The sequence below is a fragment of the Bidens hawaiensis genome, unplaced genomic scaffold (genome assembly GCF_021521415.1).
Source record: "Bidens hawaiensis isolate Kalapana, Puna unplaced genomic scaffold, B.hawaiensis_p1.1 tig00043725_1, whole genome shotgun sequence".
In the NCBI taxonomy this organism is placed as follows: domain Eukaryota; kingdom Viridiplantae; phylum Streptophyta; class Magnoliopsida; order Asterales; family Asteraceae; genus Bidens; species Bidens hawaiensis.
The window spans coordinates 71,338-83,899 of NW_027505861.1; the positions used below are offsets into that span (position 1 = coordinate 71,338).

The 12,562-nt window shown below is 38.6% G+C and overlaps 1 pseudogene across 1 annotated transcript; it reads left to right on the forward strand.

Annotated features, from left to right (window-relative positions):
- The first annotated feature begins 1,065 nt into the window (after positions 1-1,065).
- LOC143615665 (UDP-galactose/UDP-glucose transporter 5B-like) lies at positions 1,066-7,762 on the forward strand (annotated as a pseudogene). The gene is made up of 11 exons (XR_013150514.1): positions 1,066-1,219; positions 2,390-2,473; positions 2,980-3,072; positions 3,195-3,260; positions 3,338-3,436; positions 3,546-3,624; positions 4,261-4,373; positions 4,457-4,545; positions 7,270-7,355; positions 7,435-7,504; positions 7,584-7,762. The product of XR_013150514.1 is annotated as a UDP-galactose/UDP-glucose transporter 5B-like (transcript).
- The last annotated feature ends 4,800 nt before the right edge of the window (positions 7,763-12,562 follow it).

Here is a 12,562-nt window from a genome sequence, read left to right on the forward strand (position 1 = left end):
ATAGCTAATTATTGTTCACGGTTAAATGACCGACCCATAACCTAACCAAATCATCACCTAAAACCCCATTACGCGTGACTAGGAGTGAAATTGAACCGATTAGCGCACGAGCTACTCGAGATCGGATCGATAAAAAGAGTTTAAAACGAGCGGAGCTATTTCGAACCGAACCTCAAACAAAGCTCGTTAGTTATTGAGCCCAAGCTCAAGCCTTGCATGTGAAGCTAGTATTGGCTCGTTGAGCCTTGTGTATTAATTTCAAGCAGTGCATCCATCTTGAACTGAACTTTGGCTTGTTTAAGGTTTTTCTTATAATATTAAAATAACAAAAAAGTGTATACAATTCAATAACAAATTATATAAGAGATGGCCTTAAGTTTTAGAAAAAAAAAACTTAAACGAGTCGAGTTTCAGCTATCGTAAGTCAGTTTAATTAGTAATAAACAATAGACAAGCCAAGTCCGACTCACAAGCCAACTTCGAGCTTGAGCCATCGTAAGTTAAAGCAACCGTACTCGAGCTCGGGGATTAGCTTGTTTACACCACCTAACCATAATCGATCGGATATGATTCTCTAGATAATCGAAACTTCGGTTATGGTGATGGTTAATATACAACAGACAGACGAACTGAGTCTGACCTGAACCCTAAAAAAACGACTCACTAGCCAACTTAGCTTAAGCTCTCGTAACACAACCAAATGGTTAATAATAATAATAATAATAATAAGACCGACCGAAACTCGAAAGTCATCGTGGCGCCCATCAACATCTTCCAGAAACAGAACACGGATAATTAAAAAAGCAACAGAGTCAGCCAGTGAGTCAGTCCACTTTCCCACAAAACCAAAATTTAAATCGCCGGCGAATCCAAAGCCGTCGAACCCGCCATCGATCATCCCGTCACCATATTTTACACACAATAATATTATTATTATTATCCTTTACGGCACGTTGTTATGAAACATCTGATACCAATTGTCGGGTCTCAATAACCATAGTGGGGGTTTATCAATCAAACACCCCCTTTATTAATATATTTATATTCACCATAAATATCAAATACACATACATTAATAATATTATTAGTAGTAGTAATGGATGGTGGTATGAGTGATCCACCGTTAGCAGATGCTAAAGATAACAAGTTTTTTAAAGGTGCTTTTTCTGTAGTTGGAATCATATCTACACTTGTCATCTATGGTGTCTTACAGGTATGTTAATTGTTAACTTATGTTTTTGTTATTATTGTTTTGTGAGCTGAATTGAGTTGATGAAGCTTATATTAAGGTAATTGTACCCAGATATAGTAATTATGTTCTTGAGTTTAGATAGATATTGGGGCGCGTTGAGCGTTAGTTTTCGATGAGTTAAAGTCGATTTTGAAGGAAATCTCGTGGTGAGGTGCGTGGTTTTCGTTGATGATATTTTGTTGCTAGAGGTTAAATGAGAGGCTGGAGGAGTGGAGAACAACCTTAGGGTGTAAAGGTTTAAAGATAAGACACTCTATGTTTACAAATTTCTCTAGTAAAGGCCAGCTTGTCCGGCAGACAACCAAGTTCAAATATTTAGGATGGTTTTTTAATGAACGAGGATGACGAGGGAAACATTTTAGTTATTTTACATTTTGCGTTTTTTGTTTATATTTTGAGTTATTTTTTGGAATTTTTTTCTGAGGGGTTTTTGAAACTCTTTGTATTTTAACCTACCCTTGGGTCAAGATGGGTTAGCTTTACCCATCTTGACCCACACCCATCCTAACCCTCTATTTTAAAAATCCATCTTGACCCATACCCATTCTAACCCATCATCCAAACCCAACCCGACCCACTCACATTGCCACCTCTAGTTATACGATACCGATTAGTGGGCCAGCAAGAAGACACAAGCGCAAAAGTTGAAGGTAGAAGATAAGGTGGTTTGGGCTCAAACTGACATTGGATGAGAGGAGTAGGTAGAGTTAGCTAGACTTGCACATCTCTAAGGACATGATCAGGGATAAAAGTTTTGGAGAGTGGAGACGTACAATAAGTTATCAATTTTTTAAGGTAATGTATAAAGTTGTGATAGCTTTTTATTGGGGTGGTATTGGTGTATAGATCTTTTACGGGAGCGTATAGGCACTTTTAAAGGGATTTGTGCTGCCTATTCATATCTTTCTGCTCTTTAATTTTTTACTGCTATACTTTTATCACCATTTTGTGTTATTGGTATTTTTACTGTTATTATTATTTCTAGCATCTTTTGTTTTGTTGCTGTTTTTAGTTAAGTTTTGCCTCATTCGACTCTTATTTCATATGATTTTCATTTCGAGATAACTACAAGATTGAAATTTGTTATTTGTATATAACTTTCATGATATTAATAGTGTGAAAAGCATGAATTAAACAACTGTTGAATTCTTCAAACACTCGTTATTTCTTGTTTTCTGTAACCGCATTACCACCTCAGCTGTATCTGCAGTTTTTTTATTGGTACGTAAGTACGTTGTTATTCGTGTCTCGGTTAGTATTGATTTTATCATTTTTGAAGATCAAATCAGAATTAGATAACTAACCGTACTAAAACATAAAACAGTTGGCAGGAGATAGTGGTTGGATTTGTATTTTCTTTTAAATTTGTAGTAATCATTTATAAGTTGTTTTGAGAGTGTTAAAAATTCCGATTTATCTGATAAATTAATACATAACCTTACGAAAAAGATATTATTGTTAGAAAAAGAGACGCCTCGTTCGCCTTGTTAAGAATTCTAAAATAACATTAAACGAAAGGCTAATTAGGTAATTAATGAAATCTTTTTTACCATTTGATAGCTGGTTTTGTTGCAGCTGGTATAAAGCTTGATTAATTGACTCTTAATAGTTAGATAATCAGAAGCAAAAATCTGTTTATCGAATCATAAGTTGCAACATATGTTTACATTTTAATAATGTCTTTTTTTTATGTTTATTGGATTGATTATGCTTTATTGTTATTGCAGACAAGTAAAAAAGCATTGGATCCTGTTGCTCCTGTTTACAAATATGGTATTGTATCAATATCTAACATACTAACTACAACATGTCAATATGAGGTTAATACTCTTTGCACGCTTATTTTATGTTCTAGTATTATATAATATTTATTCGTTTTTTTTTTTGTGTTAAATTGGGCTACTTATTTACATTCTTATCTTATATTACTATATATTTTCAGGCTCTTAAATATGTTAGCTTTCCTGTTCAAACTTTAGCTAAGTGTGCCAAGATGATTCCAGTAATGGTAAGTTCTAAAAGTATAAATTAAACTGATTATTTTAACATAAATGATTTAATTATGATAATGTTTTTTAATTGTAGATTTGGGGAACCATAATAATGCAAAAGAAGTACAAAGGGCCAGATTATATTTTGGCATTGCTAGTTACCCTTGGTTGTTCATTGTTTATATTATTTCCGGTAAAACATTACACTTTTACCCTTCTGCTTCTGGTGTGATTTCACTTTTGCCATTTTGAAAAAATCAGGAAATAAATTATCATAATATCTTTTTTCTTTTTAATTATAGGGAGCAAGTGAGTTAAGTCCATATCGCAAAGAAAGGGAAAGTACGGTTTGGGGGTGTCGTTGATGATCGGTTATTTAGGGTATTTTGCATGCTCTTACTTGTATATAAATTGATTAAATTCCACTTAACATATGAATGAAACCTGGTTTAAAGTTTAAACACAAATAGGCTTGTAAACGAACCAAAAGTTTAGTGAACCGTTCAGCGGAAAGTTTGTTTATGTTTATTTATTTAGTTAAACGAACGAGCCTGAACACATGTCTCGTTCGTTCATTTATTGTTCGTAAACGTTTGTTTATGTTCATTTATTTACGCTCATATATGACATTCGTTAGTTTACGTGTGTTCAAGTTCGTTTGTCTATATATTTAGTTAAGTTTTTATATCCATAGAATTTAATCTAGTTATATTGATTTTTTAGGCCTGATAGATTGATGTTCGTGTTTTGTTTTAATTGGTGTACGATCGGTTATGTTTGTTCATCTGTGTTTAGTTATGTCCGTGAAGTGTCCGTTTATACTATGAACAAACAGACATAAATGACCAAGAAAACCCCGTTCGTTTAACAGATTGTGTTAGGTCATTTGCTCGGTTTAAGTTAAACGACCGAACATGTTCCATTCATGTTTGTCCGGTTCGTCTTAAGCCTAAACGCACATCTCCCTTAATGTATTATTCATTGATGGATCGCTTATTATTTTTATCATTTTTGTAGGTTTGATGGATTTACTAGCACTTTTCAAGATAAATTATTTAAAGGTTATGATATGGGAATTTACAACCAAGTTTTCTACACTACTCTCTGTTCTTGCATACTTAGTTTGACCGGTAAGAGTCTTCAGCTTGTAACCAATTTCTTTGTTTTAAAAGTTATAAAAATTTTTACATTTTATTTGTTTTTTTGTTCTTAGGTTTAATTTTGCAGGGCAATCTTCTAATGGCGATAGATTTTGTATCACGCCACAAGGATTGTTTCTTTGACATTGCATTGCTCTCAACTGTAAGTTTGATTATCGAGTTGTATGTGTAATTCGTACCCCTGACTATAATCATTTGATTATCAAATTATTATTGAAACAACAAATGTGTACGAAGTTGAAAGTATTAATCTTAAGCACACTTTATTTATTTTTTTTGAACGATCAACAAAATTAAATATTCATTAGACTAGCAAGGAACTAGAACACTTACAACCACCAAAAACACTTCACCCTCAACCTAAACAATATCCCAAACACCAAACAAACATACAAAATTACATCCCCATACTAAACATTAAAACGAGACCAACTCTCCCATGTGAGATCCCTCATTTTTCCCCTATTCTTTATCCATAGGAAACTCATAACTTTTATCTCTTCGACAATCCCGGCTAGTCGGATCGGCTCACCTTCATGCACAAGAGCGTTTCTTTTCTTCCACAAAACCCACGTAACAACAAAGCAAATCGCTTGAAACCATTTAGTTTTGTCTTTTTGTAATGGCGCAAACTTATGCAACTCCAATACATCATTAAAGCAAAATAGAAATGGAGTAGGTACCTTACACCACTGGGATACAATACACCACACGGTTTGAGCAAGACCACACGAGACAAATATATGTTCCACATATTCCTCGACTTCACCGCAGATCGGACACAGCTTCAAAGTGATCGGAATACCCCTTTTTCCCAGCGCGTCAAAAGTTGGAAGTCGACCCAAAACTGCCCGCCAAGCAACGAATGCAACTTTTTTTGGAACCAACCTACTCCAGTTAAAAACATTTACCTGACCATTGAATGTTTTTTCAGAAATTAATTCCATTACTGTTCTAACCGAGAAGCCCTCGTATCCGCCCCACCGCCAAACCACCTTATCCTCACCATCCCCTATATACACATTTAAACAAATATGTAATAACCCTTTCAACTCCTCCATCTCCAAATTACCTGCAAGTTCAGGGGCCCAATCCCACTTTCCACAAATAAATTCATCAAGCATAAACAATCGATCGGCCACAAAACACGTCTTATTCTTTTCTAACGAAAACAGTCTTGGGAACCGAACATACAATGGCATCGTATCAATCCACCAATCTTAACCAAAACCAAGTATTTTTTCCATTTTTAACAATATGATTAAACCCACCATTCAAATCGATCCCAACCTGATCTAGGCTTGACTTTATCTTTACTATTTGATTCCAAGGACACGGTGAGGACAGTTTCGCCGGGAAAGGAGACCACAACCTAGACGAGTGATGAGTAGCCCACACCACCCTCCACCGTAAGCTTCCTTTCTCATTTCTAAACCGCCACCACCATTTAGCAAGTAGAGAGGTATTAATGTCCCGTAATCGGCGAAGTCCAAGACCCCCAAACTCAAAAGGAGCCACAATTTTTTCCCAAGCGACCCAATTTATTTTCGCTTTCTCTTCCGACCCTCCCCAAAAAAACACCCGCCTCAATTTTTCCAATTTATCTAAAACACCTTCCGGGGCTTTAAACAAAGAAAAATAATAAGTTGGAAGCGAATTTAGTACTGACTTGATCATCGTTACCCGACCACCAGATGATAATTGCCTCGCCTTCCAAAGTGACAACCGTGTCCGAAATACTTCTATCACCGGATCCCATGCTTTACTTCTATTCATATTTAAACCAACTGGTAACCCAAGATGAATAAAAGGGAATTCCCCCACTTTACACCTCAGTACCTTGGCTACCTGTGATTTCTCCCCATCAGTAACCTCCGAACCAAATAACCGACACTTATTAAGATTAACTTTTAGACCCGACACAAGGAAAAAACATCTCAATAACCTATTAAGATTTAATGCATTAATAATATCCCATTCCCCAATAAAGATAGCATCATCCGCATATAACAAATGTGAAAGAATCGGCCCTCCCGAACCACATTTTAAACCTCGAAACAGCCCGTTTTCCAACGCTTTCTTCATCAAACACGTAAGCGCTTCCATCGCAATCACAAATAAAAAAGGGGAGACATTGGAATTCCCTAGTCGGAGATCCATTAACAAGAACCGATGCCCGACTCGCCACTAGGATACCCGACACCCATTTTCTCCATCTACTCAGAAAATTCATTTGGCCCAATACCGAATCAAGAAAACTCCAACATAGCGAATCATAAGCCTTTTCAATGTCCACCTTGAAAAACATACCCCTCTTCCCCGACTTCTTTAACCACGCAAAGGCTTCATTAATAATTAAAGGCCCGTCCAATATATTTCGGTTCGCAATAAAAGCCGATTGTTCTTCCGATATTAACCCACCGATCACTTTTTTTAGTCTTCGAACTAATACTTTCGAAACAACCTTATTTATGCACCCAATGAGACTTATCGGGCGAAAATCATTTAGGTTGGTGGGGTCCTTCGACTTTGGAATAAGTGCAATAAATGACGCCATACAACCGAAGCTAAAGGGTTTATCGTCAAAAAAATCCGCAAAAATCTTCACAAAATCACCTTCAAAGTAGCTCCAAAAACATTTTAAAAACTTAAAATTATAACCGTCCGGGCCCGGCGCCCGATCCCCATTACAGTCCCAAACAGCCCCTTTTATTTCCAAAACCGAAAACGGAGCTTCCAGCATTTTTGCTTCAAAGTAGCACACTTTATTTATACCCTTTAAAAGTCAAAATGTGATTTTTGTTTTGGTAACAGTTTTGTTTATTTTATAGTTATTTAATTATTTATATTATTTGTTTAATTGTAGGTTGCAACAGCAAGTCAATTCTTCATATCTTACACGATACGCACATTTGGCGCTCTTACATTCGCTACAATAATGACAACTAGACAGGTAAATTAAACTCTTAATTATCTCTGTTAAGTTTTATTTTTTAATATATATTTATTAACATTTTATTTTAAATATTTTATTAGTGAGCATATTGTTGTCGTGCGTGTGGTTTGCGCACCCTCTTAGTGTGGAACAAGGCATTGGAGCCGTAAGCACCTGTTTATGCATTAAATTTTATTTTTTTCAGTTATAATTTTATTTTTAAAAATTATATTATCTTTTTGTAGGTTATTGTGTTTGGTTCACTCTATGCGAGGGGTTTCTTGAGAAGGAAACCCGAGAAACAGTTACCTTCATCACATAAGTCGGATGAAGAAGCGACTCTTCCATTGAAGACAATCGCTTGATACAAACTTTTTTTTGTTTTATTTTTTAGGACTTGCAAATTCAACAGTTTTCAAACATGTTTATGGTTTATAATTTATAAAGCCATAATTTTTTTTAAACCACAGAGGTTTATGCGCAGTCTCCATTTATATTATACATATACCCTTATGCATTTGCAAGTCGTCGTTCATCACCGAACCTTGGCTTTACCAGTTTACCTTTCAATTTATGAACATTCTCTAGAAAGAAAGCCATTACATGTGAGAAAACCCAATGACCCAATCTAAAACCACTTTTTTCTTGTCACGGGATTCGAACCCAAAACCTCCCCCTATTTTAAAATGAAGTCTTTAAAAGGGCATTAAATATCATTGGCATTTGTGGGTGTTACATATCAAATAATAACATTTTTGGAGAGGGCTTTTGAGTTTTTGAAATGCTCTCATAAAGTATATTCAAGGATGATCAATGTGATATGTTAAAGTTCTAACTTTTGATCTCAACTTTTTAAACTTACTTACTATGTCCAAAGTGTTTACTCAAACGTCATAAATTTGTCCCTAGAATAACAAATTGTTTCTTTAAGGCAATTTAGGTAAAACGCATGTTTTATGAGTTATTTAGTTCTTCAATATAGCATGTTTAAATGGCTTTATATGTATATTTACTTTTATAGTGTTACATTAAATACAAACAACTTTAAACTTATAACCAACTAGAGTGATTATCTAACTATCTATATAATTGCTGTGACAACCGGTAAATTTCCCAAACCCATAAGCTAAGTAATCAACCTAATAATTAGGTGATTGTAAAATTAAGCGCGTGCATTTGTTATGTGCGCCCTGCGCGAGCGCGCCATGTTAGTCAGCGCGTGCAGTTGTTATGTGCAACCTGCGCGAGCGCACCATGTTAAGAACCAGCGTGAGCATATGTTATATGCGCCATGCGTGAATGATTTGGCTTTATGTTTTCATGTAACTTAAACATTATGTTGTCTATGGGTTGACCATCCCGCATGATGCTAAGGCGGGTGCATCCTACATCGTTTATGCGCGTGCGGAAGGGAACTAACCTACCCGCATGGCGGGAACGTTGAGAGCTAGTTTGTCTGAAGCTCCAAGATGGAATTGACTTCAACATGACTGATCACTATGTTGAAATACCAAGACCACCTGGAGAATCTACAAATGAAACTCAAATGTCCCTAACTGCGAGAAGGTTACGCACCTACCCGCAGCAAAGACATGTCCTATACGCAGAAAGCTATGCGCACCAAGTTATACGCGCAGAACACTTGGTCTATTCTCCAGTTAAGGAGATTACTCCCGCCCGAAAGGAAACAGTAGCGTGTTTCAGAGATTTTCCACTTTTTACTGTACACTGACAAAAGTACCTGAAAAAGCACACTGTAACATGAAAAGTCAACTGTCAGCCACCCTATTCTCACCAACCCCAGATCTGCATGTTCTGTCCAAATCAAATCAAAATCTTTTATCCACCACTCCACTCTTAAGTAAATAATAATAACTTCCATACTTTATCATCATTACATTTAGATATGAAAAGATTTCAATCCCCTAAAGCAAGGGATTGTGTTCCCTTGAGTTTGCCTATAAATTTGTAGCCTAAATTATCACCCAAAACACACTTCAAAGAACTACAAACTTGCACTAATCCTTTCCCAAGCATCCGTTGTTTCCAGCTCCGATCCTGTTACTAGGTAAGCCAAGAATATAACCTTGAGACCTACTATCCAACCCTTATATTCTCCTATTTCTTGATCTTAATATATATACTTGTTATTTAATCGTATTCTAGACCTTCGATTCCGAGGCCAACACCAAGAAAACCCGAATCTCGATTAATCCCTTAACAAGAACCACAGGTGAGTCTCACAGCCCCTATTTTCACTGTTTTCACTGTTTTAAACTGCTTTCGGGGCGAGGGACACGTACTTAAATAATGTTTTATCATGGTATACTTACAAGCTATGAAAGCGATTATGTGTTTAAGTTATGTTTCATGATGAGCAATGCAAACGGTTATCTAAGGTTTTCAATGTATGTGCGCTAGAACTCGAGTAAGTGATCACTTTACCATTGGAACTCTAAGGGTAGGGACTGCTGGTTTGATCCGCCCACTCGTAGGGGTCGCACCTCTTTGCATGGACGAGTGCCTGGCATGGGGCAGTACTATGGGGTTGAGCCCGCTCGTAGGGGTCGCGCCTCTTTGCATGGACGAGCGCCTTGTTTTCCGGCACAACGTCTGCGCGTAACCCGCGGGACGGTATCCTTAGCTCGTAGGGGCAATGCCTCTTTGCATGGACGAGCACAGTTTCTCAGAATTGTTCGCGCGTAACCCGCGGGACAGTATCCTTAGCTCGTAGGGGCAATGCCTCTTTGCATAGACGAGCATAGTTTTCCAGAACGTCTGCGCGTAACTCGCGGGACGGTTTTACGTTATTTTAGCTCGTAGTGGCTGCGCCACTTACATAGACGAGCACCGTATCCAGAATTTGTTCACGCGTAACCCGCGGAACGATTTTTATCAGAATATTGTCAGAATTATGTGTTAATACGATTTTACCAAGCAGATGTTAATGATGTTGCCAGAAATGTTTCAGAATGATTTTATCAAGTTACTAAAACTTGTGAACTCACTCAGTTTATACTGATTCAAATGTTTTTACGTGTCTTTCAGGAGATAACTAGGTAGCGCATGGAGTCACACTTAGAGCACCACACGCTGAACATCTAAAACAAGCTTTTTGGAAGATTTTGGTTTTATCCCCTCGATGCGCACGGTTACCCGCCGCGCAAGGGGATATGGCGAGGAAATCTTCAGTTTTATACTTGGATGTTTCTTTTTGTAATCTTTGAACAATGTAATGTGTTTGTAATAAACTTCTCATGCGCAATAAAAATCTTTGAATGTTTTGCAATGGCCCGTGCTTAATTATCAATCCCCACTCGTGCGCGCCCGGCTGTTTCCGCCGCTCAGGGCCGGGTGTGACAGATTGGTATCAGAGCACTGGTTATAGCGAACTAGGAAAAGAAGTTTTTAACCTAGACTATAACCTTTGGGGAATCGCATGAAATATTTTCAAAAGAATATTTTCAAAAGAAAAATCACACACGCACTTAGGAACACGGGTCACAGTGTCTAGAGATAAGAACATTATGTGCTTTGAGTACATGCGCTAAGTTTGTTATATTTTCTTTTTATGAAAAGAATGCCTCCAACCAGAGCCAAGGGAATTACCATGACACCCGAGGAGCTCGCAGAAATAATCGCGCAGGCGATTGCAACGCATGAGGCCAGCAAGGCCGAATCTAGTCAGGGTCGCCAAGAGAACGAGACCCCAGAACCCGAATCAGGAGCCTTGAACAAAGGATGCTGCTATAAAACATTCATGGCCTGTAGGCCTTGGCCGTTCAAAGGCACCGAAGGAGCCATTGGGCTCTACAATTGGATTGACAAGATGGAGACCGTTCTCTCCATCAGCGGATGTAGTGAAAACCAGAAGGTCCTTTACGCGACCTGCATGTTCCAAGAAGCAGCTTCGTCTTGGTGGAAGCTCCAAGTAAAGACGTTGGGGCGAGAAGTTGCTCTTCACAAGACCTGGGAAGAATTGAAAGAAATGATGATGAGAAAGTTCTGCTCACGCGCAGAAATTCAGAGCTTGCAACAAGAATTCTGGAACCACACCATGGTAGGAACGGATATCGATGCCTACACCAATCGTTTCAACGAGCTTTGCCAGCTGGTGCCAGACATGGCAAACACAGAAGAAAAGAAAATCGAGAGGTACATCTTTGGGTTACCTCCTGTCGTTAGAGTCCCGCTCAACGCCGCCGCACCTCCGACCTTTGACGAGGCGGTTGCGCGAGCCATCACCCTTACAAGGGATACGGTTCGTGCGGGTATGTTGACCGCTCGCTTGAACGAGCAGCGAACCTCTGACTCCAAGAGGAAATGGAACTCCCACCGAGGGTCAGACTTCAAGCAGCCACCGCCCAAGAAGCAGGAAAGCACAAGGGTTTACGCGATTCAAGCCGCGGAACCATCAAGGAAAGGATACAGCGGGCCTCGCCCATGGTGCAGCAAATGCAAGTATCACCACGAGGGTGAATGCGCAAAAATCGAATGCGCCAAATGTGGCAGACCAGGACACAAGGCGATGAATTGTCGCATCAGAGAAGCTGGATCGAGCGACAGCTGCTACGCATGCGGGAAGCCTGGACACTTCAGTCGGGATTGCCCACAGAAAGGAAACCAAGCTCGCGGGAGAGCTTTTGTGATCGGCGCGGGTGAAGCAAAGGAAGAGCCGAATGTGGTAACCGGTACGTTTTTGCTTAACGGTCATTATGCATCTGTCTTATTTGATACTGGCGCTGACCTAAGTTTTATATCCCATGAGTTTAAAAACTCCCTGGGCTTAGCGACCAGTAGGCTAGACAAACCTTATACTATAGAACTAGCCAATGGTAGGCAGTTATGCGCGAATGAAAGGACTGAGCAATGTGTATTAGTCATGGGAGGTCATGAGTTCAATATAAACTTGTTGCCAATAGATTTGGGAAGTTTCGATATTGTGGTAGGTATGGATTGGTTGGTCGAGAATCTCGCGGAGATTGTTTGTCATGAGAAGCAGGTTCGGATTCCACTGTTGAACGGAGAAACTTTGATGATTCAAGGGGAAAGAAAGGGAGTTGCGACGAAACTGATTTCGTGCCTAAAGGCGCGCAAGTGCCTAAGGAAAGGGTACTACGCCTTCCTGGCGCATGTAATAGAGAAGGGAGATGAGCGAAGAATTGAAGACTTACCTGTAGTGCGCGAATTTCCAGAAGTTTTTCCTAAAGATCTGCCCGGATTG